The sequence below is a fragment of the Felis catus genome, chromosome A3 (genome assembly GCF_018350175.1).
Source record: "Felis catus isolate Fca126 chromosome A3, F.catus_Fca126_mat1.0, whole genome shotgun sequence".
In the NCBI taxonomy this organism is placed as follows: Eukaryota; Metazoa; Chordata; class Mammalia; order Carnivora; family Felidae; genus Felis; species Felis catus.
In genome coordinates, this window is record NC_058370.1 from 39,118,557 (window position 1) to 39,124,556 (window position 6,000).

At 39.1% G+C, this 6,000-nt stretch overlaps 1 protein-coding gene across 17 annotated transcripts in view; it reads right to left on the reverse strand.

Moving 5' to 3' along the window:
* TASP1 (taspase 1) overlaps positions 1-5,149 on the reverse strand; it is a 298,108-nt gene extending 292,959 nt beyond the window's left edge. For all 17 annotated transcript variants that reach the window (XM_045053884.1, XM_045053888.1, XM_045053885.1 and 14 more), the window contains exon 1: positions 5,029-5,149. The gene's annotated coding sequence lies outside the window, so the exon portion shown is untranslated. The remainder of the gene's footprint in view (positions 1-5,028) is intronic.
* Between the last annotated feature and the right edge of the window lie 851 nt (positions 5,150-6,000).

The following is a 6,000-nucleotide window of genomic DNA, read 5'->3' on the forward strand; positions in this document are numbered from 1 at the left end:
GGAAATGTCATATGCTGAAACTTCTCAATACTCATCCCACCTAGGGCAGGAATAGACAAAAACATGGCCAAACCAACAATACTGCCCAAGAAGTCTGTTTTTGTTTTTCTGGATCTTGAACTTCTGAGGCCACACAAACTACAGGTAATCAAAAAAAAAAAAAAAAAAAGGAAAAAAAAAAGATCATAGTGTTTGACCCCTACAGTTCAGACTAAGGAGTAAAAACTAAATCATTTCTGTAGACTAACATCAAATATCCCTGGGATTATTTTTTATCACATTTGTACTAATTGTTACAAATCATTATTTGAAATTGATGAAGCATACTTACATCAATATATTGATCCACCAGAAAAATGTCTAACATTTCAGCCAAGCTTTGAGGTAACATTCAACACACAAAGTTTCCAATGAAAGGAGATGCACAAACATGTTATAGTTTTACACAACAGAAAACAATTATATGGTTCATTTTTATAATGCTTTTATTTATGAGTAATATACCTGAATATGGACATTTTGCAATTTTCCACTAGTGATGATATTAAAATTCATTTTATTATTTCTAACAAACACTGGCAACTTGTCCATCCTCCGCAACAGTTATGTCAAAAATTAAACAAAGTTAGCATATGACCCAATAATTTCACTCCTAGGTATATACTCAAGAGAACTGAAAACATAGCCACACAAAAAAACTGTACATGAATGTTTTGGGCAGAATTATTTATAATAGTCAAAAAATGATTAACAATTCAAATGTCCAAGAACTGATGATAAGCAAATATGGTACATTCATATAATGGCATATTATTTAGCCATAGAAAAAATAAGTACTGATACATAGTATGGCATGAATGAACCTTGAAAACAATCAAAGAAGTCAGACACAAAAGGCTGCATATAGTATGCTTCCATTTATGTGAAATGTCCAGAGTAGGCAAGTCTAAGGAGACAGAAAGTAGATTAATGGTTGCCTTGGGCTGGGAGGCTAAAGGGGAATTGGAGAGTGACTGCTCATGAGGGCGGGCTTTCTTTTGATGGCAATAAAAATGTTCCAAAACTGATTGTGGTGATGGTTGCACAATTCTGAATATACTAAATACCACTGAGTTGTACACTTTAAGTGGATAAATTATATGATAAATGAACTCTATCTTAATAAAGCTGTTTGGAAAAAAACAAACTTCCAAACTTAATGGCCTTTTCTGCTCACAACCCTTGTTCTCTAGATCCCCTAGAGATCTCCTAGATCCCCTGCTCTTCATGGCCCTCTGACCCTTCCCAACTTTGTCCTCTTACATGACTCCCTGTCCATGGACCAATTCTCAAATTTGAGCAATTTCACCCACTGCCAATCTTTCAAAACAATCATCCCTCAGTAAATCAGATGATTTGCAACTCTTTATCCTGTCTCTTGAGCTCTAGCCACAAGTCTCCTGCATAGCTCAACCTGGATCCTCTTCACTCTTAGCCTACCCAAAACAAACTCATCTTTCCATAGAAATCTAGTTCTTTACACATTACTCCTTATTTTGCTTAATAGCACTAATTTTTTTCTAACACACCTTCCTGTCATCTAGGACTATACCTACTTTCCAAGTCTATAAGTTTCTCCCTCAAGCATTTAACTTCCTTTTCCCTACTGCCTTGACCCTTGTTCAGCTCACATACCTCTTAGCATAAATGTTACAAAAAGCATTTTAACTTTTCTCCCCAAATCCAGACTATTGTAAGACAACCAACTACAAAAGGCTGCCAAAATAAATCTCATAAAAGGACAACTCCAATCAAAACGAACAGCATGCCAAAAGACATGAACAGACAATATGCAAAAGAGGAAATATAAACTCGATATCCAATATTAAGGGAAGAATATTCAAAAAAATACAAATAAAAATGAAATCTTCCTAACTAGCACTGTACAGCCGCCATAAACTGATGTAACCATTTGAAAAGGAATTCGTCAGTAAGTATCAGGAGACTTAAAATGTGTAATTTTGTATATACTACCTTTCCAGAGATACTCTGTATGAACTAGTCTACACTAAAGCACAAGTAACAATACTACTGTGGATACCTCTAAGGAGAACTGGGAGACTGAGGGGCAAAGATGAAAGGAAAACTTGATTTTCTAATAGCTTTATGTATTTGATTTTTTTTTTAAACCATGTACTATCTACAGGTTTAAGTTAGCCATCTCTGAGACTAAGATGAATGTAAATTAATCTGATTATCAAGGCCAGAAAAGAAAACTCAGAATAAAACATTGTTTCTGCTCTAGGGACTTTGAAGACACTGATTTAAGGTCTAAATCTTGACCTCATTTCTCTCAAAGACTGTTTTATTTTCCTACTGCATGTGATGACACTTTTTTTTTTCTTTACACCACTTAGAAAACTACTCCATGTCCTGTTTGCCCCTGGTGTTGAAGTTTTTCACTCTAGATTTATTTAGTCTTTTAGAAACAGTTGAAAGAATAATAAGTCAGGGAATACATTCATCTTATAGCAAAAGGCTTTTGTAGAAATACAGCCCTTAAGCTACAGCAACTGATGGATAAAGAAACACTTTGCCACTCTTAACATCATGACATTGAAGGTTTAATGCCTCATTCAATGAGCTCCAAAACAGACTTATTTCATCTTTGACCCAGTAATTTCAATTTTGAGAACACTTTCTACCAAAATAACTTCAAACACAAAAAAGACTTTATGTCTTTTATGCTGTGTTTAACACAGGATAATATAGAAAAACAAAAATCTGGGAGTGACCTAAATATCCAACATAGAAAAATGGTTAACAAATGATAACCTTTATTATTTATGGTCAATATGTTTTCAACAAGGGTACCGAGGTCATTAAATGAGGAAAGGATAGTCTTCAACAAATGGTGCTGGAAAAACTAAATAGCTACATGCAAAAGAATGAACTTGGAATCCTACTTATTCCTACCCACCTATTCCTTGATATACACAGATCAAGAACTAAATGTAAGAACTAAAACTATAAAATTCTTAGGAAAAAACATAACCTTGCCTTTGACAATGGTGTTACATAGGACACCAAAAGCACAAGCAACCAAACATAAATAAATTAGTATTCACCAAAAGGTTAAACGTTTATACTTCAAAGTACACTATTCAAAAAGCAAAAAGAAACCCCACAAAATGGAAAGAAAAAAAAAAAAAAACCACTGAAAATTATATACCTGATAAAGGACTTGCCTCCAGACTATATAAAGAACTCATATAATATCAAAGTTTTTTATATCTCAACATAAAAATGAGCAAAGGAATTAGACTGACATTTCTCCAAAGATACAAAAAAGGCTAATAAGCATATGAAAAGATGCTCAACATTACTAGCCATCAGGGAAATGGAAATCAAAACCACAGTGAGATACCATTTCATAAGCAATAGCATAGCTATAATTCAAAAGATAGATAATAAGTGCCAACAAGGATATGGAGAAATCAGAACCTTCTTATCCTGCTGGACAGACCACTTTGGAAAACATCTGGCAGCTCCTCAAAAAGTTCAATGTAGTTACCATATGACCCAGCATTTCCACTCCTAGATATATACCCAAAAGAACTGAAAACCTATAACCACACAGAAACCTGTACCTGAATGTTTACAGAATTATTCATAATAGTCAAAAAGAGAATTCAATTCAAATATCCAATTGATGATGGATAAACAAAACGTGGCATATTCATATAATGGAATATTATTCAGCCATTAAGAAGGAAAGCAGTACTGATACATAATACAACATAGATGAACCTTGAAAACATTATGCTAAGTAAAAGAAGGCAGATACAAAAGGCCACATATTATATAGTTCCATTTGCATGAAATGTCCAGAATAGGAAAATCAATAGACACACAAGTGGATTAGTGGCTGCTAGGGACTGGGGGATTAAAGGGGAAGTGATTATAATGGGCAGTTTCTTTTGGAGATGATGAAAATGTTCTGGAACTATATAGTGGTGATAGGTGCACAACTCTATCAGTATTGTAAAAATCAATGAAATTTACAATTTAAAAGGATGGGTTTATGGTATGTTAATTATATCTAAAGGGAAAAAAAGATCTATGCAATGGATGCAATGTACAAAAATTATGCTTTTTGGTTATAACCACACTTTATACACACACACACACTATAATCACAAATAGGTTGAGAATTTGCTATTAAAAAAAAAGGAAAGGGATCAAAATGCTGGGTTGGTAAAACTACAGGTGATCTCTTTATAATTATTTCTGCGTTCTCCAGATATTCTTTAATGAGCATGCACTGCTTTTTACGAGTGGGGGTGGAGCTTTATTTAAAACAAACAAAAAAGGAAACTGTTTTAACTCCCGAGTGTATAAAAATTCCTTAGGTTAGTATTCAACGATCTCAGTCACATGGTCCCGAAAATACCTTTCCTTTCCCCTCCCCTACAGAGGCGAGTCAAGTTAAACTCCCTCCTTCCGGAAACACGATGCCCTCTATTTCCAGGGCTGCTCCAGCTCCTGTTTTCCACCCTCCTCTCCATCTTCTCGGTCCTTTCCTCCGCCGCCGCCTGAGCAGTAAATGCTAACGTCCTGACGGACCCTAACCAGGCCTCTTACACCACGGGGCTGCCCTGGCCCCAACCCGCCACGCACGACTAGGGCGCACACTCTCGGGTCTCTGCGAGCCTCCGACTCGGAGAACCCCGCAGCCCGCACTGCAAAGTGACTGAAGGACAGTGAGGACTGCCCACACACAGACAGCCCCTTCCTCGGGGAAGGAATGAGACCGCCAAGCTGGAGCCAACGCTGAGAAGGGGACCGACACGGGCGCCACGCGCGACCGAGGGGCCGAGGGACGTCCCGGATCCGCTCCTTCAGCACCGCCCCAGGCAAGTGGGCATCATGCGCGCCGCCCCTTCCCGGCCCCGGAGAGGATGTCCCGGTGAGCGTACGGGGCCTGGACAGAGGCAGCGCCGCCGCGGCTGCAGCAGCGCGGACAGCGTGAGAAAGAGGGACACTCACCCGCGTCAGCCCCGAGCCCTCACAGCACCGGAAGTAGTCACCCGCCCGTTGCCAGGGTGAGGAAGCGGGGCTTACGTCAAGCTTTTCCATTGGGCATGCGCCTAGCCACGTGGCCGGAAGCTTACGCCCACGCGCTGATCTGACTCGGCCCACTGCTAGCGAACGTTTCACCTGGCCGCAGAAGTTCTGCGTGTTCACCTGGAGCTTCGTTCTGAGCTGCGCAGGCGCTGTTGCCTATCTCCCCTCAACCAGCCTCTCAGTGAGCCGGCGTCCTGTGACTGTTAACTGATCCGAGTGGTTTGGCAGACCAGCGATGTGATAGGACATGAAATTAGAGCAGCCATGATTTAATGAAGTGACACTTCAGAACTTAATTTTACTGTGTCTTTGCAGCCGCCCCCCCGCCCCCGCCCGGCCCCATACAGTAGGGAAAACTACAGTTCTGCCCGGATTCCATATGGGAGGTGAGAGCTAGCCCTGCCCTGGGGACAATAAAAGTGTGAATAACCTTTCTTTTACACGTAGCATCCAAGATCAAGATCCAGCAACAATGTAATCCCTCTAATGTTTCTTTGTAACTATTAACAAGAGTCCTTCAACAAGTAACTAACCACCTTTCAACCTGTTTTAGGAAGCAAAAATTTAAAGAAGTAAAGCAATAGCTCTATGGTCCCCAGACCAGAAGTTTAACTTGACCCTGGCCCTTGCTAGAAGTACAGTTTATGAAAAGAAGTCCCACCTCGCTGGGGTGTAAAAAAAATAAATAAGTAAATTGTTTTAAGTATTTAATTGCAGATTGAAATAGACAGCAGTCCGCTTCTATCTGATTATCTAAAATTTTAAGACTGATGATACTATATCCTGTTGGTGAGGATTGAGAAAACAATCACTCTTGTTCATTGTTGGAGGAATAAAGATTTGCGCATATTTTTGGAGGGCAATTTGATGGTCATCTACCACAATTTTAAATGT